This window comes from Cryptotermes secundus, unplaced genomic scaffold, assembly GCF_002891405.2.
Source record: "Cryptotermes secundus unplaced genomic scaffold, Csec_1.0 scaffold26, whole genome shotgun sequence".
Classification (NCBI taxonomy): domain Eukaryota; kingdom Metazoa; phylum Arthropoda; class Insecta; order Blattodea; family Kalotermitidae; genus Cryptotermes; species Cryptotermes secundus.
The window spans coordinates 944,915-970,336 of record NW_019743656.1 but is presented as its reverse complement, the minus strand read 5'-3'; the positions used below and the strand labels follow the sequence as shown (position 1 = coordinate 970,336).

The window sequence follows — 25,422 nt, the reverse complement described above, 5'->3', positions numbered from 1 at the left end:
CATACGGACAATATACAGCGTCGAGTTGCACCATGACCGATGACAGATGAACTGGAATGGATGGAAGTCGTGGCCTATTCGAGGAATCATCCCGGTACTTCCCTGGACGGACTGAGAAAACCCATGTGAAACCTGAGGATATTCGGCGTCCGAACGAATATCAGAACACACCAAACGCATACACAAAGCAACACGGGCGTATCTGTCCTTACCGCGGACCTAACAGAGAACATCCAAAGATATGAAATTTATTTCGTATTCTTACCAGTATATACGGTAGACACGGCTGTTAAAGCAATGTGTAAGTGTTGTGGTAGATTTCTGTGTAAGGTAAAGCTGTCCCTGTACCTAAGTAATTAAGCACTACACCATTAAGACGTCTGGGGGAGTGGATGTAGAGATCCACATTTTCTTGAACTCGGCAGCAGCTGGAGGTGAGTGGTCAGCTTCACGCCCGTGCCGTTTTACCCCCGGAGAAAGAGGCCCCTGTACCCATTGGGTGGACCCCAGAACCGGTCTGGACGAAGTGGAGAAGAGAAAATTGTTGATCCAGCTAGGATTCGAACTCCGACCACTAGGTCGTCCAGCCCGTAGCCAGTCGCTATACCAACTGAGCTATCCAGGCTCTTGGATTTCCGGGTGAGATTCGAAAACTTCATTCTCGATTTATTTTGCGCGTTCGCAAGGTGTAAATAATGCTCATATTACCGTCGCGCCATGTTTGTCCCTGAGTCAGTGCGTCCATCGCTCGTGACAACTCGATAATCGTTCAGTGAATTTTCTTTGAACATGGTATCACTTTTATTTACTACAATTTATCGATGCATTCCAATTTTGGTTAAAATCGGTCAAAAATAACGAACGCTTTACATGAAGGCCTGCATGAGTTTTGGGCTCATATCCAGAGAAAGTCGCGAAATACGTATTTATCGGAGTGAAAGATGTTTCGACCTGAAGGTGAAGGGGGCTGAAGGAAATTAAAGTTTATGGTCAATACATCTTTTCCCTAAGTCCTGCAATGTTCGAGATAATGAAACAAAAGGAGATGAATGTTCAGCTTCACGCCACTTACCGGAGGACCCCAGAACCGATCTTGGCGCTGTGAAGAAAACACAAATTTCTGCCTCTGACAGTAATCGAACCTCAATCCTATGGTCGTTCAGCCGGTAGCCTACTCGCTATATTGACGAGTCAGAAATTAGTTCCTTAGTCAAAATGTTATTTCCTTCCACAATATTTATATGCTCTACGCTGTGCTACACGCGATACTTGCGTAGTTGATTGACGAACTATGCTACAAGCCGGAAGGTCGCGAGTTCGATTTCCGATGGGGTCACTGGATTTTTCAGTCGACCTAATCCTTCCAGCCGCACTATGACAGTGGGGTCGACCCAGTCTCTAATACACGAGTAAATGAGTGCCAGGAATCTTCCTGGAGGTAGAGGGCGGCTGCCAACCTCACCGCCATCTGTGAGCCGATTGTGTAGAAAATTTGGGAACCTCGACGTCTCACAACCTATGGGTCCCCAGGGCCTGTTACAAGGATAGCTTTACCACACACACACACATATATATATATATATATATATAAAGCGCACTACACTTCGCTGTTCTTTACCCGTCTCCATCACTGATGTTGGACGACCACACGTAGCGCTAACTTTACTTCCAGCACAATAAACAAACGACTAGTGTGCAAGGGCACTTTGTCACTGTGCTTTCCCGAGTCCCCACCAGATGTTCGTACCGTAAGCAAATTCCAGTGTTACCAACTTGCACGCCGTGTGATTTATGCGTGCTGACCCGTTTTAACATGACTGCCCTTTATACACGTGATAGTCATTAAGTTCGTGGAATGTGGGTTTATCGCATCATATTACAAGGTATTCACATACACTTATGCAGATCCACATCGGCCCTCAAAATAATCGCCGTTGGCCGCTATGCAAGTCTGCCAACTTTGATATAGCTGTCGAAAACATTGCTGAAATATATTGGCAGTAAATTCCCGTACGACTCTTTGCGGCCATTCCACTTAGTTCATACATAACGTATATTACAGACATGCGTACCACCAATCCTCTTCATATGAAAGAATTATTAGTGTCTGGTGCTTGAAATTACAAGCATATGAAGCTTCACAAATCAGGGGGCGCGTCAAAAACATCTCGCAAGGCGTGGCCCCCTCTGCATCCGGTTCTCTTCAGAATCACTGAAGCGGGAAGTTCGTCTGGAGTGTTTTCGGAAGGAGTAGATCGGGTTCATTGGAAACAGAACAAACATTTCTCTACAACAAATGCTGAGGCGTTTAAAACTGTTGGGCATTCAACAGGTGCTCCATATTTCAGGATTAGTTAGAATGGAAATTACAAATCCCACATGAAAATTACGTATTGCATCACGTAAACAGAGTTAAAAGTAATTTATCAAATTCTTGTTCAATGGAAGAGAATGCAGGGGGAACCAAGGGCGAGTCTTTGTTCCTTTAAACCCCCCAAGCACTGGACTGTATGATTCCTGCAATAAACAGAAATCACAGCCCTGAACAGTTGCCCTTGGTAAAGGAGTTGAAGCGTGTTTCCTATGAGGTACGGACTGAGTGTTACATATCACGCAGCCTACTTTCAGGCGTGCAAGAGTAAATATCGAAAGGTCCACGAGTTGCACCTAACTTTTGAAGAACCGCATGTTTATGCTTACATAATGAAACTGCGCAGGAAACTTGCAGTGGTCATATAAAATCATTAAAAATGCAAATATTCGCGACATCAGAAAAAGGGAAGCCCGACAGAAAACATACGAGGCTTAAACTTGGCGGCGGTCAAGCGTACGACCATTAAAGTGACAAATCTACCGTTGTAACACGAGCTACACGAGTTGGGGCATGGTCTGCTATGCCAAGCCTTGTCTGTATTGTATGTACATATATACTAGAGTTGCATGTAAAACCATATACTGCTATGACCGCAACAAATGCCCCCACACCAAAATCGACAAAACCGCAAATGTCTGACGTAACAAAATTCTGGTTACGGGCCCAAGATGGGGCTTGAAACCGTGACTGACTAGCCGACTAACCTTCGGTCGTAACGTGACTCTCACTTGGGGCCTGAAAGAGTTGAATACGGCAACTGTTAACGCTACGAGCTGCGTAGCATATAAGGTATGATGTTTTGAGCCTGATGAATCGCAAAGGATTATGAGGGAAATGGTGGTGCTAATTTTAAAATACTATCCAGGCACATACCGAGAGGCACTGAGGAAAACTTCTGTCGATACAAGTAATTCTGGTAATTAACGAAATGACTAGCTAAACGGAACAGGGCCCTTCTTGAGAAGTTAACCCAAGACCGAAAAAAAGGTAAAGTCCCTGTGCTTAAGAAGGCGTATAGGGGAGTGGATGTACTGATCCGCGTCTTCTTGTCCTTGACAATAGGGTTAGACGAAATTACCGAGCTGCTTCTAAATAATACACTGGGCAGTGCTCGCTCGATTTCCCTCAATGCCTTAGCAGTGTATCATCAGCTCAGACTGGCACTGACATGTAAACATAAATAATAAAATACTACAATAACGTAACCCCATGATTTCATTTTTATAGGATAGTAAATTTTGCTTCATCCTGTATATAAATTCAGTCCGTACCTCACAGGAAACACATTACGTCTCCGCTACAGAGACCAACCGGTTAATGCTGTTTAGGGAAACAGTCACTGTTTATTGTGAGAATCATATGGAACACATAAATACACTGTGTGGGCAGAATGTAGATTTTCTTAATGTTAAAGCAGGTGGTACATATATAGTAACCACTGGGCTTTAAACGGTTAATAGTAGATGTGTTAATCAAGAAATTTTTAGCCTTTTATGCAAACCAAACAATTCATTATCATGGTCATAAGAGCCCGCAACTTGACTTAATCCGAAATCAGAACGCATCTCACAACCTTCTATTTTAATATTATCCTTCTATTTACACGTAGGTCTTCCATTTGGTTCTGTCCGTTCATATTATGAGATCAAAATTGTGCAAGCATTTCTCTCGTCCCAGAGTGTACTCAAGTAATGAAAAATTAAATATTCTATTTGTCAAGCATGACTTCGTCTTGTACACTGCTGCCTTGGTTTTGGTTCGAGATTATCTGCTCGATACGTGCAGCTGATGCGCGGGTTGTACAGCACTGTCTTTTTGCAGTGTATTTGGGAAGAAACCCCCTATTACGAGAGGGGCATGTGGTGAGGATAAGGGTGATTAATGAGTCAGAAAAATGTCCACGGAACGGGGTGGTATATTCAACATAAACGATACTGGCCATGCCCAACACAATGAGAGAATGTAATAAAAAAGAGTTAGACTTTAATTTATAGCCACGGCGTCAGATTTTTATGCTATACTTTTTGTCGACATGAAACCTGTTAAAATTAGCTTTTACCTTGATGAAAAATTAGGCTCCCCCCTCCCCCCAAGATCTCTGGTAAATACATAACGAGTTACTCTAATTAATCTCTCTCTTACAGAAACTCATTATTTTGCTGTGGGGCTAATGAAGACAGCTACAATTCTCGTCTGTCTTGGCTGCAATCAGTCTGGTAATGACATATGTCGTGAAGATTCAACTGAAGTTATCACAGCGGTGACTACTATCTTCTGAGATGTGACGCAGTGTAATCTGGTATACATCTACCAACATTTCGTAGGAATTTAATGCCTCCATCTTCATGGTTCGCTACTGTGACATTTGTGGCTTTTCTCATTACAAGATTATGAATTTTAAACGTCAAACAAAAAAAAAACTCCGTGGTTTGAGTCTGCAAGCGAACTATGCCGACCGAGCGACCGCCGCTTGAAGGCGAAGTTTTTTTAATTCGCTTAGTGGGGGTGAAGTACGAGTACAACTAGGTCCACTCGGCACGGCGGCCACTGATTGGCCTATTGTAGCCTGCCCCGGGTGATTCTGATGATGGAGAATTTGGTGGAATGAAGAATGGCAGGGGAAACCGAAGTACTCGGAGAAAACCCGCTCCAGCGCCACTGTGTCCATTACAAATCCCACTTGACCTGACCTGGGATCGAACCCGGGCCGCCGCGGTGGGAAGCCAGCGACGAACCGCTGTCGGCGAAGTTAGTGCCAACTTCACCTGACAGCGGTGTCACGTGGTCAGTGCAACAAATCCCCACGGCCGTTAATTTCAGTTTTCTAGACCGGAGCAGCTATTTCCTTGAAATAGCTCCTCAATTACCATCACGAGGCTGAGTGGACCCCGTTCCAGACGCACTGCTTCTCAGAAATAATCTTGTAGCCCAGGGAATCGAACCCGGACCTCTGGATCTGTACTCAGGAACTCTAACCACTAGACCACAGAGGCCTATCACAGTATTTTTCTACCCTAAAGATGGAAGCAGCAGGTGTACGCGAAACAATGCTAACCAATAACCAGACTACGAGGTGTCACGTCTCAGAATACAGTTAATGTTCAAGGATAAACACGTCAGTAAACGCCCTGACACTCCTTACTGCTGACTCCAAGAGATCCGATTAGCAGCGCGACATTAGAAGCAGCTCACACAGACTTCACGGCCGTGCGGGTAGAACCAGGACGTTTCTAGACTGACAGCTGGCAAGGTCCTGAAATGTTATAACATTATCTAATTGCATTCACCGAGACATTAAGAGCAGATTAAATTCGTGGAATGCCTAGCATTCGTCTATCTTCCTGTCTGCCATTCAAACTATACAGACTACCACATACAAAAAAACTGTAACACCAACTAATCAAACAGCTAACGAAGTTACTAATTAACCAAAAAACAAATCAACTAACAATGTAACCAATTAATCAAGTAACTATCTAGCTAACTAACCATCGAGCCAGGTAATTAACCAAGTCGATCAACAATTCAGTCAACTAACACAATAACTAACAAACTAACCAAGTCTAACTCATCAGAAACGTTTCTGAGAAGCTGATGTTAGCTCACCTGTGCAAGAACTCGCTACTTTTTTACGAATCGCGAAAGTTAATTAACGTGTCCACGAAAAAGGCCCACCTCTGGATCATATCCAGCGCCAGCTAAATCCAATCAACACACACCGTTTCCTTGACATCCATCTTTATATTATTATTCTACCAAGTAGACACAATTATTTCGCGCGGTCACTTCCTTTCGGAATTTTGTATATATCTCCATGCGTGCAACATGCACAGCCCATGCGAAGATTTTGCATGAAGATTTATATAAACGTTTACGTTAGTTAGTTAGTTATTGGAGAGGGTGGGTTTCCCCATGCACTTAGACCTGTATTGGTCCATTGTGCTTCCCTCTATGATTTCTACCAGTCTCTATATCCTACCGGTACTGGTGCTTACCATCAGTCCCGCCCAGCCAGCGAGACCGGCTCTACTAGCTGAGAGGTATCTATAATGCTTCCCCCATCTACCAGAGGTATTAGAGACTGCTGTTGGGCGGGAAACGTCCGTAATTTGGCTCAGTGACCTCCTTTGGAGGTATGAGGTTCTTTTACGTGCCGTAAAGCTACGACACGGGACCCACGGCTCAAAGTCCCTCCCGGAGGACTTATTCCCTGAATTCTTCCGCCCTTAAAAATTCGACGACCTCCGCCGGGTATTTGAACCTTCGTACTACGAGTCATGAGGTAGGTACGTTACTTCTAGACTACAGAGGCCGCTAACGTTTACGTAAATTAGTGTAGAAATTCAGGCGTGCGCTTTACGTAGCAAACTCCCGAGAATGGGGTAATGTAATTTGATACGGCAGGATGCAAGCTAAATTCCAACACATTAACACGGCCCCGCGTCGTTAGGCAACACTGTAGAAGTGACGCTCACTTGGGGATCGGACGAAACATTTTGAATTCCAATGTGTCTCTCGCATTACAAGTCACGCTAAACGGCAGTTTACCATGGAGGCGCCGACACATTTTAAACCCAGAAAGCAGATCGGATACAAAAGGGCGCATAAGAACAAATGTTCCGTAACAGCTTGCATTCAGTGGGTCTCCTTGGCAAAGAGGAGGTCCTTCAATCGAATCCCAACTTAAACAGTTTACATGTAACATGACAATGCCTAACATTTGTCGATTTCAACGAATTCCAGAGAACAGAGATATTAAAATGCTGAGTGAACAGTAATTCAGTTGGCTAACGAATTCCCTTACGTTTATAAACCAGAATGTTCATTACCGTGTTCACATGAGCCCGCCGCTGGTCCCTATCATTAAACAGTTAAACCTAGTTTACAGATTCAGAACGAATTTCTTCAAAATGCAATTTAATATTGTGACATATGGGCCGTTTCTATAACAATACAGGAATGTCCGTAAACATTCTCGCGGCAACGTATACAGGTAACATCACAGCTATTCTGAAAAAAAAAAGAGGTTTTCTAGGCGGTTCGTGCCGCGACTATATAATGATAATCTGTAGCTAGGACAGAGGTATTAGCCGCGTGGAGTTGGGGTCGAATACCTCCACCGTGACCCTGCGAGTCGTAGGAGGCGACGAAAACGGAAGTCTCAAATCTGAGACAGAAAAATCTGGTTGCGAGTCCCAAGGGACTAGGACCCGAGAAAGACTGCGCTGGCAAGGACCAGCAGCATATACAAAAGACAGACCCGTCATCTCGTCAGAGAGGGAGCCCCACAAAAACAAGACCGTAACTGTCAAATAGTAATAAATATGTGGTCATGAGCCCCAGATGGGGCTCGAAACCAAGACTTACTGACTGACTGACTGACTGACTGATCGTCAGTCGCAATGTGACTTTGACTCTGAGTTTGGGCAGAGGAGTAGTAGAGAGCCGAGTTGAGGGTTCAGTCATTTCTGTACGGAAGCTGTGAAGAAAAGAGTTAGTTGCCAGAGTGCGGCTGTGAAGAGAAGACTTTGCGTGTAATATCTGGAGTGTGTGATTAAGTGAGACTGTTATAGATCCGTTGCCAAGAAACGGATAGTGAAAACATTGTCAGGGCTTAGGCATGGTTGAGATTTGTTATCTAGCAGCGACTAGTGTAAGCAGACTTTATGTGTTATAGCTGCAGTAATCTTGGGAGAATTATAATTAATTGTAGTTACGACTAGTGAATATCCAACAAATCGACTCACCTAATTCAAACCCCGTATACGAGTACTAATCACTAATACACGTGGCAATATTAATCTCCCATCTAAGACTTCGTCTTCCAAGATATCTCTTTCCTCGAGTCTTTCGGACCAAACTACCTTGTACGCATATCCGATATCTCCCATTCGTGCTACATGCCCTTCACTGAATACTGGGCGCAGCTGTATATCAATAATTACAGACACGAGGTATTAAAGAAGTCGACATAGCTCAAGCGGTTTAGTGACTAGGCTATGGGCAAGACGATTGATGAATCCAGGTTCGATTCTCAGCATTAGTAAGAGTTCTCTTTACCGTAGCATCCAGACCGGCCCTGGGATCAACGTAACTTCTTATTCAGTGTTAATCAGGGACGCCTTCCTTGGTGACAAAGCGGCCGGGGCGTGAAGCTGATAACTCACCTCCATCTAGTGCCGAGGTTAAGAATACGTGGAGGTAAGCCTACACCTCCACTCCCTCATACGTCTTCATGACGTGTACGTTAATCACGCATAGGGACTGCTTTACCTGTACTTTCACACAGGACAAAATCTTTTTATCTGGTCGGTGTGGAGCATCAGGCGTGTGGCCCCGGTTGGATACACGCTCAGTCCCAAATTCAATGACCGCCCCTCCGACAGAAGTGGGCAGTATGTAGCCCGTAACATTCCTTCAATCGATACCCCACTGCAAACAAAGGGGTACTGGGCTTGTCGACAGACAGTAAGGGCTGCTGGCTGGGTGGTACGCCTCACGAAGCAGACAGACCCTCCCCCTACTACAGCTAAGTACGTCACACCACTCGCCTTCCTCTGCATCCAGGTGAGGGAGCTGCGATAGCTCAGTCGATATTGTGACTAGGCTTCAATTCGTGAGAGGGACAGATTTTTCTCTTTTACACAAGTTCCAGAGTGGCTCTGGAGGCCACATCGAATGGGTACCGCTGGTAGAACTGCAGCCACCGAAAAACAGGTGGAGCAATGCCTCCACACACCAATATATCTTCACTGCCTGGTGCTTAATTAAGCACAGATAGAAAATCAGATTATATGGCATCAAGTGATATGATGATTAGTGATTAATGATTTGGAAAAAGACGTGAAAGGAAGTGGTTGTGCCCTACTTTTTGGTATTATCCCGGAATACACCTGCAAGAAGTTAGGAAAACCACTGGAAATCCTCAGCTAGGATAGTCGATCTTCTTCTTCTGACGTCGCGAACACGACGCCCGAGCGCCACTCGCAACGCCGTCTATACACCGCGCGCTGGAAAGTGTACAGCGGGCTAAACTGCATAACCCATAATACGAATCGTAATAGGATTAGGGCATTACAAGAGAATAAATTTAGAGAAGAGAAAGGCTTAACAGAGTTTAATTCAATCGATTAATTCAAAAGGGGAACATGTCCGCATACGAACCTCGGAATGGAATCCGCTCTTGAAATTACAAGCGCCCGACTGAACACAGCGCAGTGTGTATCGAGGTGAAATTTTATAGGCGTATAGAAACCCCGCGGTTCTGCATCACGTTCCCTGGCTGTCTGTTGTTTGTAGCTTAAATATACACAGCGAAAACCTAACGTGTGCAATAATCTACGAATCTCGAACGAAAAACTGGGATACAAATATATTTCCTCTTCCTGTTTTCGTGGGTAAAGTAAGGTAAAGCTACCCCTGTAACAGGCTTTAAAATTCCATTGGGTTGCGACACGTCGAGGCTCCCACATTTTCTAGACAATCGGCTCACAGATGGGCAGCCTTACGAGTCTGCCGGTCTTTACCCCAGAAAGATTCCTGTTACTCATTTCTGTTAGAGGGTGAGTCGATCGCAGGGCCATAAAGGGGCTGGAAGGATTAGGTCAATTAAAAAATCCACCTCATCGGGACTCGAACCCGCGACCTTATGGCAAATTTAAAATGTTTTGGGGTTCACATACTTGGGGGGGGAGGTAACATAAGACCAAAAAGAAACAAAATTCTCAGAAATCTGAACCTTGAAATAACCTCGAAATTTACATTAAGAAGAAACTAAAAATGAAAGAAAACTTGGAAGGTTGTGCCCCATAACCGTCATGTGGGGTACCTAACGATGCTGTCAGTGGATACGCCGCATCGTATCGGACGGTAGGATCACTAATGAACAGTTAGAATACGGAAGGAAGCGTTACTGGCTCTGTCTTGGCAGTTGCCTGGAGGGGCCCGAGGAAAACCATGAAAAAATTCATGACAGATTATAACCGTGCACCGGGCGACGGGCTAGATTGCCGGGGTTTGATTCCGGGCAGGGGCAAGAGATTTTTCTCCACTCCTCCGGCTCTGGGTCCCACCCAGCCGCCTATCCAATGGGGAGTAAAGCAGCCGGGGCGTGATGCTGACCATATCCATCTTGTGCTGAAGTTACGAACGCAGACCTATACCTCCACTCCCCCGTACGTCTTCACGGCGTAGTGCTTAATTAATTAAGCAAAGTGGCAGCTTTACCTTTACCCTACCAACCGAAAACAAATGCAGAGCCGCTATCGCTACATCAATTTGTTCGGTACTGCAGCCAACCACTAATCGACGTACCGCCAATCAAAGATTCGATACATCGATAGTCCCATCGCACTGGCGATGTGTACGAGTTGAGTCGCGTCGGCCAGGAATTCTGCTGCTGTGCGGGAGAGCAGTCTTACCAGGGCTGACTGCCTCCGCCGCAGTGCAAATTCCTGAATACAATCAGTCGCACTGTGGGCTCTGCAACGAAAAGCAAAGCATTGTTAAACTTGGGTTCGCTAACTGGCAATGCTCATCGAACCAATTAACGTCCATTACTGGAGGATGACTCCATACACAAAACTTCAATATCCCATATCTCAGATTTTAGCAAAATCCGTCATAAGGACTACGTAATGAATGTCCATATTACTTCCATACCCCTATGCAAACCCAGGCTTTTGCTGTGAATAAATATGGCTGAAAACTTTCGTGAAGTCTCCGATACCAAATTCCATCAGAATATGCCCAACGGTTTAGACCCTGACAGTAGGTCACAGACACACCTCTGCGTCACACTTTCTTGTTCTCACTCTGCAAAGAACGCCTATACTGAGAGAAAAACTCATGATGTACTTCGGATGTAAATGCATACAGATGTATGGGCGAGTGAAAGTATAGCTCCACGCATTCTTAGGCGTGGTATTTGTTGGAGGCGAGACTTCAAATCTCATATTTACTCATGTGAAGGAAAGAGAGGTCTAGGGGTAGATGGAAGGATAATATTAAAATGTATTTTGAAGAAGTAGAATGGGAAGTTGTGAACTGCATCAGGACAAAAACTGAACCTTCGGTTTCCATAAAATGCTTTAAATTTCCTTATTGCCGCGTGAACTGCTGGCTTCTGAAGAAGGAAGCAAATCCATGGAGTTTGTTAGTTAATTGGTTACGTTAATCGGTTAGTTAGTTCAAATGGGCCGCGCCATAGCCCAGGCGATTAGTCGCCAGTTTCGCATCGCGGCGGCCCGGTTCGATCAGGTCATGTGGGATTTGTGGTGGACAAAGTGGCACTGGGATAGGGTTTCTCCGAGTACTTCGGTTTCCCCTACCAATTCTCATTCCGACTGCTCCACACTCATCATTTGTCATCCGGGGCTGGTACAATAGGCGAGCTAGTGGCCGGCGTACCAAGTGGACTCAGTCTCACCCCACACAAAGAAACTAAAAAGAAAAACAATCCAAAACATAGTTTCGGAATTAGAGACGAATAAAATCACCAATACCCTCATCAATTCCATTCTTCCATAAGCCTCGATGATGTAGAAATAAAGTCGGAACAACATGCTGGACTGGAAAACAAAAAGAGAAGTTGGGATTTATAGAACTAATACAAATGAACTGTCTGACAGTGGCTTGTGTTCCCGGTGAACCTATGTGGCACTGACACGTCCCAGGTAACTAATTCGAATTTCTCCCGCAACAATCATTTGCACCGTGGCTTGCGCGTGTACAAGACGTCAGTGGGCGATGATGCTGTAGTGTTGCAGTTTCCGCACGCCTCTGTCTGAAACCCCTTCCAGACGAACCCTGAGTGTACAAACTCATCTCGCAACGCCTGCAATGCAAAAATGTGTGATGAGAGACACGAAATACGTTCTTGATGCAGTGGTAACTGTATGTACCACATGCTTTAACATTAAAAACATAGCATTTTGCCCACACAATGTATTTATATGTTCCGTATGGTTCTCGTAAAAAGCAGCAACTTTTTCTCCCTAACAGCACTAACCGGTCGGTTGATGCTATGGAGACGTAACGTCTCTTCAGTAGGCAGGAACTAAATTGCAAATATTATCTGCTTGAATTTCATGCTTCAGAGTGTTAAACATACACGGCTCAATCAATCTGTACGCAAACTGGATACCGTTACTCACTCCTAAGTTAAACATTTTAGCATCAGTTTTTACCACCGGCACACTTTCGGGGACACAAAGTAACGCAGAATTCTTTTTTGTGTACTTTAGCCTACTTTCCTTCCTTAAGTAAAGAAAGTATATTTATGAGAACATTATGCTGTCCGTGTGTATGTCTGTCCTTTCTTGTTTAAGTTGTTTATTTAACGATGCTGTCAATATCGAAACTATACAGGATGATAAATGTACGTGATGCACCCGATGGAATGAGGACGGTTAGAAGAAACCGGAATAAATGGAGGAAACATGCCTTGTCCATCACAAGTCCTACAAGAACTGACTTGGCATCGAACTCGGGCCGTCGCGGTGGGAAGCCTGCGACTAACCGCCTATCCTATAGCACGGCCAGTTTATGTCGTGTGCGCGTGGTAAGAACGTTACGTCAGTGGACACTTCCCGAACGTCGTAATTTCCTGCAATAAGAAATAACAACATGGCGGATGCGCGAATTGTGAGGAGAGCGATATTTAACATAGGACTCCGACAGTATCGGTCTGCATGGTAACAGTATGCAAGTCTATTCAACGTAATTTTCTGTTGAATATAACATAACAACATGGCGAACGTGCTGTCACGTAATAGTGTGACTGTAGACGGGGTTGGGATTGGTGATTGGATTTACTGAACACTTACAGATCGTAACTACAAGTAACTACAGCGTTACCGGTAATTCACATGCTCTACATTTCACTACAGCAAGCACTAATTCTTTTTATCTGCTGTATCTTCACCGGTTGTCGCCTGGTAACGGCTTCAACGCTATAGGTTCTTCAGCTTCCGTGTTCACGTCCTTACTGGCCGGCGAATATTTCAAAACCAACTAAAATCTAGGCTTGCCCTCATTATAACACCTCGGCATGGACCACACAAAAAACACCATTCCCGACAAATTTCTTCTACTGTTGCGTCATGTAGCTGTCACACGGACCGCGTAGGGTACACCGCTTCACAGTTAGCCATTGACGCACATTAAGAATCTGTTGCGAGCATTACCTAGCAACGGCCGTTGTTTATACAACCATTACTTAGCAATGGGTCTACGTCCTAAAGTACGAATATTTTCTCTAGCTTTCCGTGTGATGGCCACAGGCGCTAGGTCTGAGAGATTTGGTACGGAGGCAGATCACGTACATGCCTACACATTGTGTAAGGTACGCTTTTGGAAGGTTTACAATTACAAACATGGCGACGGTGAGGTTAATATGACAAATTATATGTACGCAGCATAATGTATATTTAAGTAACATATTCTTCCTAAGGGAATAATAATAATAATAATAATATAGCATGTAGTGCCGTTACTAGGCAACGACCACGCGATAAGCAAATATATCAGAGCAGTTTCTAGGCCACGGCTAGATAGACACGTTCCTGTGGCAACGGATATGCATTCAACAATAGAGGCGCTGGTACAAACGATGTTTTCTATATGTTCCGTGCCAAGAGGTTACAAGGAGGACAAGTGGAGCTAGAATTTAGGTAGCCCGTGTGGAGGCGGGGTCGAATACCTCCACCGTAGCCCTGCGACTCGTAGGAGGCGACAAAAAAGGAACCCAGTGCCTGGAGGTATAACTGAGCCACCCTGATCCTGGGAGATATAAATACGGAGACCTGGGCATCCAGGTTGGGGGAGTCTCGAATCAGACAGTAAAATGTGGTCATGAGTCCCGCGAGACTCGGACCTGAGAATGACTGCGTTGGCGAGGCCCAGCAGCAATTGTGAACGACAGACCCAAACTCTAGTCAGAGAGGAGGTTACATAAGGACTATGACCGCAAGCGTTCAGTTAAAAAAAAATGGTCGTGAGTCTCAAGGGGTTGTCGCTAAAACAAACTGACTGGCGGTAGACCGCCAATCGTAAAGTAATTCTAACTCTGAATAATTTAGGCAGTTGGAAGGGAGCTGCCATTCAGACAGTACTTGAACCCGGAAGAAGAGAAATAGCAATTGTTAGAAGCCGTTACCAGGCAATTACTAGTGAAGACACTATGAGCTGGAAAAACGTTAGCGTGTGCGCTAGTGAAATGTAAATTGTGGAAATTAGCGATAGTGCTTTAAGTTCAGTTACGAGTTCTGTGTTAATATGGTTGATAAATCCGATATCCAGTCCAAACCCTGTCGACAGTTACTCATACACGTGACATTAAGTAAAAAGTAAAGGTATGTACCAGGCCGTGGAGGCCCATAGGGTTGTGAGAAGTTCAGGCTCTCACATTTTCTAGACAATCGGCTAACAGACGGCGGTGAGGTCAGTCTTACGCGCGGGCCGTCCTTTACCCCCAGGAATATTCCTGGTACTTATTTCTGTTAGAGGCTGAGTCGACCCCAGGGCCATAGTGCGGCTGGAAGGATTAGGTCAATTGGAAAAATCCAACGACCTTCATACACGTGACATTAACAAAAATAATAGCTCAACGGGAAATCTACGCAACAGGAAATCAGGCTGAGTTCAGCTCGGAACAGGTTGTTTCTTTTTTGTTTCAATGCACTAAGTGTACTTACTGTACAAAGGCACTTTACACAGTGGAAACTCAGCAACAGAAAGAAATGCCTGTAAACGAAGAGTCAGTAAATGGGAAAAATGGAACACAAAACGCTGCTATGAGATTTGATATCAAAACTTTTCATCACTCTGAAATTGAATTTTAAGAACGTCTTGATGAAGTCTCATTTGAATCAGTTAGCTCTGTTTCGGTCCAGAGGGGACAGTAGAGGGCCCCGGGGAAGGGAGGGAAAGCACAGAGGCTGACGGCAAGTTTTCTCCAACTTCCTCTTGACTCTGATCCGGTTCAGTGGATTTCAACCCATCGGTGACTGACTTCCTTTTCGTGAGGATAAAAAATGCAGGAGTTAACCACGGCGTAACGTCAGGAAGACGTAGCTGAATGAGAAGCGCGCCAGCCGACGGCAGGGGAAGGAGGAGTGGTGCAAATAAAATTAAGGGGAAAAGTTTTTCTATGTCTATGGGGTAAAAATGAGGAGCAGGTTAATTCTTGGGTTCTGGCGCGCTTCATCTTCCGCTATTCCTCATACACTTTCGCAGATATCGTTCGGGAGAGCGGAGAGAGGGCGGTAGGTGTTCGACAAAAGCCTAAAGAGTCCCCTCCTTTTGAAACAAATCACAGTCTCTCCTACAAAAGCAGAATTCTGAGAATTACATACTGCCGCCAGAAAGAACAAGCTCGCCATGAATTCACAATATTTCGAGGAGCAAGACAATCTGATTTGCATTAAGCTTTACAATTCAGTGATGTGACATTCTTGTTGGCGCAGATCCTCTTTTCTGTCTTTTTTAGACACAAGTACACTTACGACGTAACCCATTACTTTCAAAATGGCGAATACGGTCAGCGGTCCTCGATTCCTAATGAGGTCATTGGATTTTTCAATTGACCTAATCCTTCCAGCCACACTATGGCTCTGGGGTCGACTCAGCCTCTAACAAAATTAGTAACAGGAATCGTTCTTGGGGTAAAAGGAGGCAGGCGCGTAAGGCTGACAACCTCACCGCCATCTGTGAGCCGACTGTCTAGAGAAAATCTGGGAGCCTCGACCTTTCACAATCCTATGGGCCTCCACAGCCTTTTATAGGGATACATTTACCTTTTTTTACTTCCTATTCCGGGAGTACAATTACTGAAACTATTCGTGTATCTTCCTCAGTCCCTCCCAGCAAATACTGAAACATTACATGGAATTACACCACAACCGTTTCCTTCCTAATCCTTTTATATTCATTATTAACGTTTGAGTTCTGACGGCGTCTTCGGGGCCGTAAACCAAACAGAACAGAGAGACATCTGTTGTGAGTTCAGCGAGATGTCTCACCGTTACTCTCACGAGCTTTCGTTAGTCGCTGGCTTCCCACCGCGGTGGCCCGGGTTCGATCCCGGGGTCTGGTCAAGTGGGATTTGTGGTGGACAAAGTGGCGCTAGAGCAGGTTTTCTCCGAGTACTTCGGTTTCCTCTGCCAATCTCCATTCCACAAATTGCTCCACAATCACCCTCACCTATCATCTGGGGCTGGTACAATAGGCCAAAAGTGGCCGCAGTACAAGGGACTTAGTCCCACCCCACTAGCAATAAAAAAAAATCGGTCATTATAAGCAAAACAGTATATGCGTACGTGTCGTATTCGAACGGTTTCCGAGATAGAGCTATTTCACTGTACAGACGAGCAACACGCCATACCTTCACACGAGTTGTAAAGTGCATTGATGTTGACGGTGGAATTTTCGAAGATGTATTATACTAGGTAAACTGAACCAACTTTATCACTTGAACAATAAATACTGGTATTAGAAACAGTACGTAATATCTGTTTCTTACCAACAATTTTGGAACTGTACAGTGAAACAGCTCTATCTCGGAAACCGTTCGGAATAGGACACATGTATGTACATATACAGGGTGATTCAGAAAGATGGACACAATTTCAATTGACTATATTTCGTGAATTATATGTTGCATTTGAATTCTGTAAATTACATTTGATTATACATACATGGAAGTTTATAGATGTTCAATGTGCCCCCCTACGGCTGCACGGATAACATGTAGACGGTAGCTGAATTCATCCCACACTCAATCGTTAAAAATTACACAAGGCAGAAACAATTCATCTTCCAGGTTTTGAACATACGGTCACAAAATTCTACACGCTATACCTTGTCGTTTGCGCGGAGAGCCTGTACCAGTTGTAGGTGGTATGGTTTGTACACTAACCGGCGCTTCAATACACGCCAGACAGTTGTATGCGATAGTCCAAGTTCTCTACTAGCACTACGGGTTGACTTCATTGGGCTACTACGCTCAAAGATTACTCGAACGCGCTCCAAGTTCTCCTCCGTTACACTCGATCGGCCCGGACTTTTACCCTTACACAGAGAGCCAGTTTCATCAACTTGTTTATTCCAACGATAAATGCTCTTCCTCGCTGGAGGTTGGATGTTAAACCTACGACGAAATGCAGGCTGCACCGCAGTCGCAGACTCACTTTTACTGAACTCACGAATGCAAAAAATTTTGTGTTGCATAGTAGCCATCTCGCTTACAACTGACGCGATGCTGGAGTGCTCTAGCGGTAGTATTAGAAACTTTACAACATCCTCTTTCAAATGTACCTTACAGAATTCAAATGCAACATACAGTTCAGGAAATATAGCCAATTGAAATTGTGTCCATCTTTCTGAATCACACTGTACACTTCTTTCCTTAGAATGACCGCTACTATACCTCCTAGAATATTGGCCTTTTCCTCCTGGGGCATCCTGTATAAATATGTACACATATAATCCATAGTATTTGAGCCGTGTCCTGCAATGTCCAAATAATTCGGTTTTATGACAAATATGATACAGGAGATTCCTGGACCACGAATTTATTTACCGCAAAAGTGTCTGGAGTTAGATATCGATCTGTCACGTGTGCAGCATGGACGGAGTTAAATCTGGTACAATCATCCTATATTAAGCCTTTAAAGAGCTTCACGATCTCAACTGTTTCGTAGTTTTTCGACGTTGCTGTACTCACATACTTTCTGAAGGTAGAATGGAAACATTCCAACTCACAGTCTTGCTTTAATTACAAAATTTTCATTAAAAAAAGGTCATTAAGGTTACTATCCAATTAACTTGGATACAAACTTTATGTCCCGTAATGAAGAATCGTCACGTGATATTCTCATTTTACAGTTGAAGTAGTGTAAATAAATGTAAAGAAACGCGTGGAATTAAAATGTCTGAATGCACGCGTCATCCGAGATTCACTTCGCCGGCGGCGACTAGCATCCAGCACCAGGAGCCACGTGCTGATGCACCACTGCTGCCAGGAGAACAGGAATATCACCTTATTTAGGCCATTACTACCTCCTTTCCAGTCCCCTTCGAATTCACCATTCATCCATCACCTCACTACTTGACACTATACAGTCTACATACTGACAGCGTCGTAAATTCATCGTCATCGGCAAAACAGCCCTTTTTCAGCCAGTCTTCCTTAGAAGATTCTGCCAGATTGTACCCGGGTTTCACTTCTATGGATTTCACAATTCTTTTTTACAAAGCAAGATTGTCGATCCTACGTCTAACCCCTAACCTGGAGGACCATGTCCCTATATTCATGTCTCCTAGTGACAGGGTGGCCCAGTTATATCCCCAGGCACCCTTTTGGTCGCCTTCTACGTGGCTCGTACAGCTACGGTGGTGGTATTCTAACCCGCCTCCAATCGGGGTATATCGTAAAGTAAACCACAAAAATACATGAACAGCAACTTAATCTACTGTATTACTAGATACAGGATGGGTAATTATTTTAATGGGGACCTTGATGGGATAATTTTCAAGTTAAACTCGCCCGAAGGACTTTGCCAATAAAATTCAAACGCCTACTTCTTATCGTATGTTGAAAATAGAACCCAGCAATTTTCTAATGATGACATAAAGACCTACGCCCGTACACCCACAAAGAAGTTATATAGACTGGCTTTATCTGGAATTTTAAATTGAGGTGCTTTGTTTTAATGAGAGGAACACGTTCTACTTTCAAGCAGTATAGATCCTCATTCTTCTTGAGGAATTTACAGCCGATGAGGTACATTTTTACTGCCTTTTCAAATGACAGCAGAATTTATAGACCGGTAACTTTTTCCGCAGTCCATTAATACTTTACACTTAAGCACATAACTCCTCTGTTCAATCTTACGCTACCCCACTTCGTCTGAAGTATGTTTACTTAGAATCGATTTGTTCAACTCTATGAGGTATTTCGGTTTTATGTACTTTTCGAAAACTTTTCAACGTAGATGTTTCAAACTCCGTAAAACTTACTAAATTAACTTACTAAGATACACCAGAAAATCGGTGGACAGGGAGCTCAAGTAACTATTCTTAGGGATGAAAGACATCTTCTGTCTCTAGTATAACATATTGCTAATGCATAATGCAGGACGTCCGTGGAAATACTCTCGCAAAATATTCAGGCCGTGCCAATGGCATTAAATTTGTGCGGAAAGACAGGAGAGTTCCTGGAGATTCGTTCAGATGATTCCACTGAGGCAAGTTTACAGCAAAACGAAAAAATATGAATTCATCTTTTCTTCTGTGTTCGTTAATCGATGCTTCTGTCACAATTTCGCACTTTTGATACTGAACAACACCACATCAACTGTATCACTACAACATGTTAACCGTCTGACGCCTGTAGCTCATCTGTGTTGTATATGTTATTTAAAAACTCACTTCGTACCTCACAGGAAACACATTACGTCTCCGCTACAGAGCCCAACCGGTTAATGCTGTTTATTGTGAGAGCCATAAACCACTCTGTGGACAGAATGCAGAGTTCTGGTATATTAGAGCGGGAGGTACTTATAGTAACCAGTGTTCTTGAGAGGGTACTCACATTACACTGCTATTAAATCAATCCAAAGTCGCCTCCGAATGAGAACGCTGCAGACTTGTATTCAGGAGATGATCGGTTCGAGTGTCGGTCGGGTTATGAGACATCCTGCCTGTGATCTACCTCAACAGACGAATGATGGGATAGTTTACCTCCATCTCCTCCTAGCAAATGACCCACGCATATCTAATTCGATTATATATGTCGTATAAGGTAATACGTCGCAAGAACGTGCAGGAGGTAGGTTCCTCCATAGTGTTGTAACGATATACCAGGCTACACGGCGTCACAGCCCAGAAGACAGTATTCCACATATTTACAGCCTTGAGGACCTCAGGTCCCACAAATAGGAGGCATTTCCCGTAACAGTTTAGCATGAAACCTGCAACCTAACGACTTCCTCACGCAACCGGCACGTCCTTAACTGAGCCAACAAGTTAGATCATAAATTCTGATGTTACTAATTGCCACCTCATAACCACAGAGAGACATTAGTACTCAGAGAGGCAGGCGTGTTACATTCATTTGCGTGCCGCACCCCCCCCCCCCCNCACTGCAGTGAGCAAGATATTCCATTCCACACAGTATCGATTGTTGTCTCGTCGCTTCTGCCCTCTGCCCTATCCTTGACCCTTACAAACTTTGTTTCTCTCTGCAACACGTACATGCAAGTTGAGAACGCGAGATAGTGGATAACGTTAAGCAAGGGAAACCATAAAGTGAAACTAATGATAGCAGCTTTTCAATTTACACGAACTTACTATCCAGGCTGGAGGATAGACGCAGTGGAGCGCGCGCAGGCACGAGACCGCGTGGCAACAACCACACAATGTATACCTACACCTTGCGGCCCTGAGCACACAGGGACGCGGGATTGGCAAGGGGAGGATAACGAAAGGAAAACAACAGAAGAAGAAATGGATGGTGGAAGAGAAGATATGAAGTGGAAAGAGGAGAATTAAAGTAAGAATAGAAGAAGGAAAAGATAAATGTGGCCAAGTATGGAGAAGAAAAGGAAAGAAAAGGAGAGGCAGAGAATGAAATGAAAGAAGAAAAGGAAGGAAAGGATGAAGAAGGGCTGGAACAGGCGAAGAATAGGGGGGAAGGGTAGAAATGGAAAGAGAGAACAGAACGATATAAAGGAGAAAAAGGACAGGACAAATAAAGAAGAAAAAGCTATGTTTCTTCCCAATGTTTTTGTGCACGGATGATATGCAGAATGAGGAACTTGAATAAAAGTTAACTTCCTTACTCTGCAAACAGCAAAATGAAGATCCCGAAGTTCGTACAGCACACTGCATGGCGTCACATCCCAGAAGGACATAATCGGAATCTCCGCGTCTCTGAGACCTCGCAGGAACCATTCTCGCGTAGCAGCCATCCACTGCAGGCACAGACAGAGAGAGATTGTTCTGATGTCTGTTGCCTTCACAGCACACGGCTGAGATGAGAGTGGGACAAAGTTACCCTGGTTCCATCGGCAGGCCAGGCGTCACACAGCGGGACCCTGCCATGAGGAACAACCCCTGTTTAACACGGGCTTCCTGCCGCCTTCCGGGCCCCTTACTAGCGGGTCACTCTGCTGTTAACCCTTTAAAGACTGAACTTCTGTTAAGCAATATACTCGTATATGAATTCTGTCCGTACCTCACAGGAAACACATTACAACTCCGCTACAGAGACCAACCGGTTAATGCTGTTTAGGGAAACAGTAGCTGTTTATTGTGAGAACCATACGGAACACACAAATACACTCTGTGGGCAGAATGCCCACAACTGGATTTTAGAGGGCTAAGCATTGAAGTCAAATAGATACGTCAACATGTCATTAATAAGTTGGTAAAAACCGTTTGTACTGTAACTACAATATATATCTGTATGATAAAAAAAGTGCCGGAGTACTTGCACCAGGTATAAGTACCCTCCTGTTTTGCCCTGATTATTTCCAAAAACGTCAACAGTGCGAGAAAATTATCCGTCACTGTGGCTTCTGGTACTGCTGTCATTTTAATTCGCTCTTCTTCGCGTCGTCCAGACCGGCTCTGGGGCCCAACCAGCCCCCTATCCAACGGGTACCGGGGCTTATTTCTGAGGTAAAGTGGCCGAGGCGTGAAGCTGACCACTCACCTCCAACTAGTGCCGAGGTCAAGAAAATGTGAATCTATCCATCCACTCCCCATACGCCTTCGTCGCGTAGTGCTTAATTAGTTAAGCACAGGGACAATTTTACCTTTACCTTACTCTCTTTACGTAAGTCTCCCGGTTTTAGAGACAGTTAAATAAAAGAGATGGATCGGGCGAGAAGTCTTTGCGCCAGAAGTAAATATCCGAACGTGTCCACACCGAACTCTGGCGCGCCATAGAAGTTTGCGCGGTCTAATTTCGCATAATAGTCAAGTTTCACTTTCTGCGTTACATCTGCCTATTTATCAGCTCATTTCTTCTTAGAACGTGAGTGTGATTTACGGTATTATGCTTGCAATAAAAGGCCTCGTCGTGCAGTTCCTTCATACAGAGAACACAGTTCTTTTTAAGACCGAATCGTAAAACACAATTCAAAGAGAAACGAAAAGAGTTAAACGGCACGCGAAGAAAGCTTCTGTACTTGTCTGTTTTTTTATCGTGGTTGAGTTATTGTCTTAGTTAAGACAAGAGTCTCAAAATTCCTTGTTTCAAGATATTTACTACATCAAAGAGGAGAAGCATATCTGTAATTCTGTAGGAAATACGCGGTAACATAAGTCAAATGCCTACGATTTACGGTTGGTAGACTGTCTGGAGGCATGGCAATGCGTGACATTAGAATGTACTAAAAAGTTATCGAAAGTTATGAACACCATCTGACTTCCCGCCATCAGCAGTCAGAAAACGTAGAATACAGATCATAAAAAAAATTTCGCCCGTGTACAAACCAAGTTCACATTAACATATCTAACCTGTATTCAAATGGGTAGCAGTTCGAATTCCGACCGGGATAAAATCCATCCGAAACCAGATCTTCCGTGTTTTTCCTCTGTACTTCCAAGCAAATACCGTGAAAATACCTCAAATTAGGGGCGATCGCTTCCTTCCAAATCCTAATTCACTATTCATCAACAATCCTAACAATAGACGCTACACCGTCTAGAAGACGCTGAACGGGCAGTAGAAGAGATGGCAAGGACAGAGATATTTCAGCTGTTCTACAAACTGCGACTAATGCCACTGTTGTTCGGAAATGTCTCCCTTAACAAATCGTCAGTATTTTTATGGGAATATGGCCGATAATTTTATGAACAAGCAGTCTTAATGTTGCATAATCTTAGCACAATGGTGTGATCTGTATTCCTTTTTTTGAATCGAAACCTTTGTGGGGTTGAAAAAGCTTCCCCCATTCGCCCATACTGTGCCAGGTTCGGGAACAGCGCCCGCTCGCTACCGTGCCCTTATCTTTCCTTTCATCGCCATATTTCTGTCATGGTGTCTCTTATTTGCATTCAAGCTTTATGAATAGAGCAGCTGAAGATGTTAAGATTCCCTCACTGCTAACGATTTTTCCGGGCATTTTAATCTTATCAGCTCACCACTGTGCGGGAATGAGTGGCGTCACATCTCCATAACAGGCCTACCTGTTATGCGCTTTGTCTAAAAGAGTGGTTGATCAGGCTGTGGGTCGCGTACCCCTGGAGAGGCGCGAGAGGGTTCCAGGTGGGACGTGAGCCATAAAAGAATCGTGTGTTACGTTTAAATTCAGCTGAGAAAACTCTCCTTGGTTGCATTTGATCATCTCTTCCGTGGACACCCATCAAAATGATCAACCCATTTAAAAAAGAAGTTCTGAGAAGAACATCCAGTAGCAATTTAACCGACCGACCTACCGACATGACTATGCAGAACTCCGAAAATTAAATCTGTAATTATAGATGACATGTATTAGTGGCTATGACTGCAATAAATGACAGACGCGTCCTCGTCAGAGAGGGGGCCCCAAATCCACAAAACCGCAACTGTCTTGACAGTAACAGAAATCTGGTCTTGAGCCCCAGAAGGGGCTTCACATCAAGACTGGATGGCTGACTCTCGGTCGGTCATAATGTGACTTTGACTTTCACGTAAGTAGCTGCAACTTGGGCAATGATACTAAAAAGTTTAAATGAGAGTTAAAGAATTATCTACATGCTCATTCCTTCTACTCTTTAGATGAATACTTCAATGTAAATAGAGAATGATGTAAAATTAAGTTATATTAATTTTTAAGCTAAAATTGCCTGTACTTATGTATGTGACCTTTTGACTTGTTCTGTATCCAAAGGTACTAACCTGCTTAGGGTTTATAGAATGTAAATAAATTCAATTCAATTCAACGAGTTACAGTAGTTATGAGATGGTAGCCAGCCCACAATGACGTAAACATGAGAGGAAGAGGAATCTCCATTGTTCAGACCGGTTAACAGGTAACGGTTAGCGAAACGATACAAGAATTAGCCTATGCTGTAGCGAGAAGTAGAGTGCGTGAATCAATATGAGCGGCATAACTACGCGTAGTTACGATTTATATGTTCTCAGTAAAACCCATTACCAATCCAAATGGGATAGCGCAGTCGGTACAGCGACTAGCTACTGACTGGACGACCGGCGGATCGGAGTTCGAGTCCCGGTGGCGTCAAGAATTTTCACTTCTCCGTGTCGTCCAGACCGGCTCTGGGATGCATGAAACTTCCTATCCAATGGGTACAAGGAGCTCTTTCCCCGGGGGTAAAGCGGCAGAGGCGTGAAGCTGACCACTCACCTCCAACTAGTGCCGAGGTCAAAAAATATGGACGTATACATTCATTCCCCCATGCGCCTTCATGGCGTAGTGCTTAATTAGTTAAGTACAGGGGCAACTTTACCTTTCACCAATCCATACACCTTATCTAGTCAATCACGTGACAATATGTAAGTTTGTGCACCAAAAGATTTTCACGCGGCTCTAAAGCCTGTCTTCGCGTCTTTTGTGATGCCCTGTAAGCCTGAGCAACAGACAATACGATTTTGTTTGTGCGTACTTCAACACGGCCGTTCCAGCAGCAGGTGCCCCCTTTCACGTGAAGACATATCAGCCATCGGAGCAACCAGTGCCATTGTGTCCTCGCGCAGCCATTCCAACGTTCCTCGAACTTGCGCTCAGTCTGAAACGCCTATCTACAACTTAATCTTCAGGCTTTATGTAACGTTATTAACTGATGGAAAAAGACAATTCCATGGATCTGTTAAAAGTGAACAAAACAGTGTAAAAATATTCGTGACGCATGAAATGCTTCCATGGAAAAGCCATGCGCCAATATACAAGAAAGTACTGGCTCATATAAGGGAAAGTTGTCCCTCTGCTTAAATAATTATGGGGGGAGTGAATGTACAGATCCATATTTTCTTGACCTCAACACTAGTTCAAGATGAGTGGTCAGCTTCAAGCCCCAGCCGCTATATCCCCGGTACC

The 25,422-nt window shown here is 44.2% G+C and overlaps 1 protein-coding gene across 5 annotated transcripts in view; it reads right to left on the bottom strand.

Moving 5' to 3' along the window:
* Positions 1–25,422, bottom strand: part of LOC111874138 — a 611,561-nt gene that overhangs the window by 270,402 nt on the left and 315,737 nt on the right. The window contains exon 1 of one of the 5 annotated variants that reach the window (XM_033755346.1): positions 21,217–21,245. The exons of 3 other annotated variants lie outside the window; for them this stretch is intronic. The gene's annotated coding sequence lies outside the window, so the exon portion shown is untranslated. Of the gene's footprint in view, positions 1–265; positions 275–21,216; positions 21,246–25,422 lie in introns of those variants that run through there. One more of the 5 variants, XM_033755347.1, reaches the window with a different exon arrangement.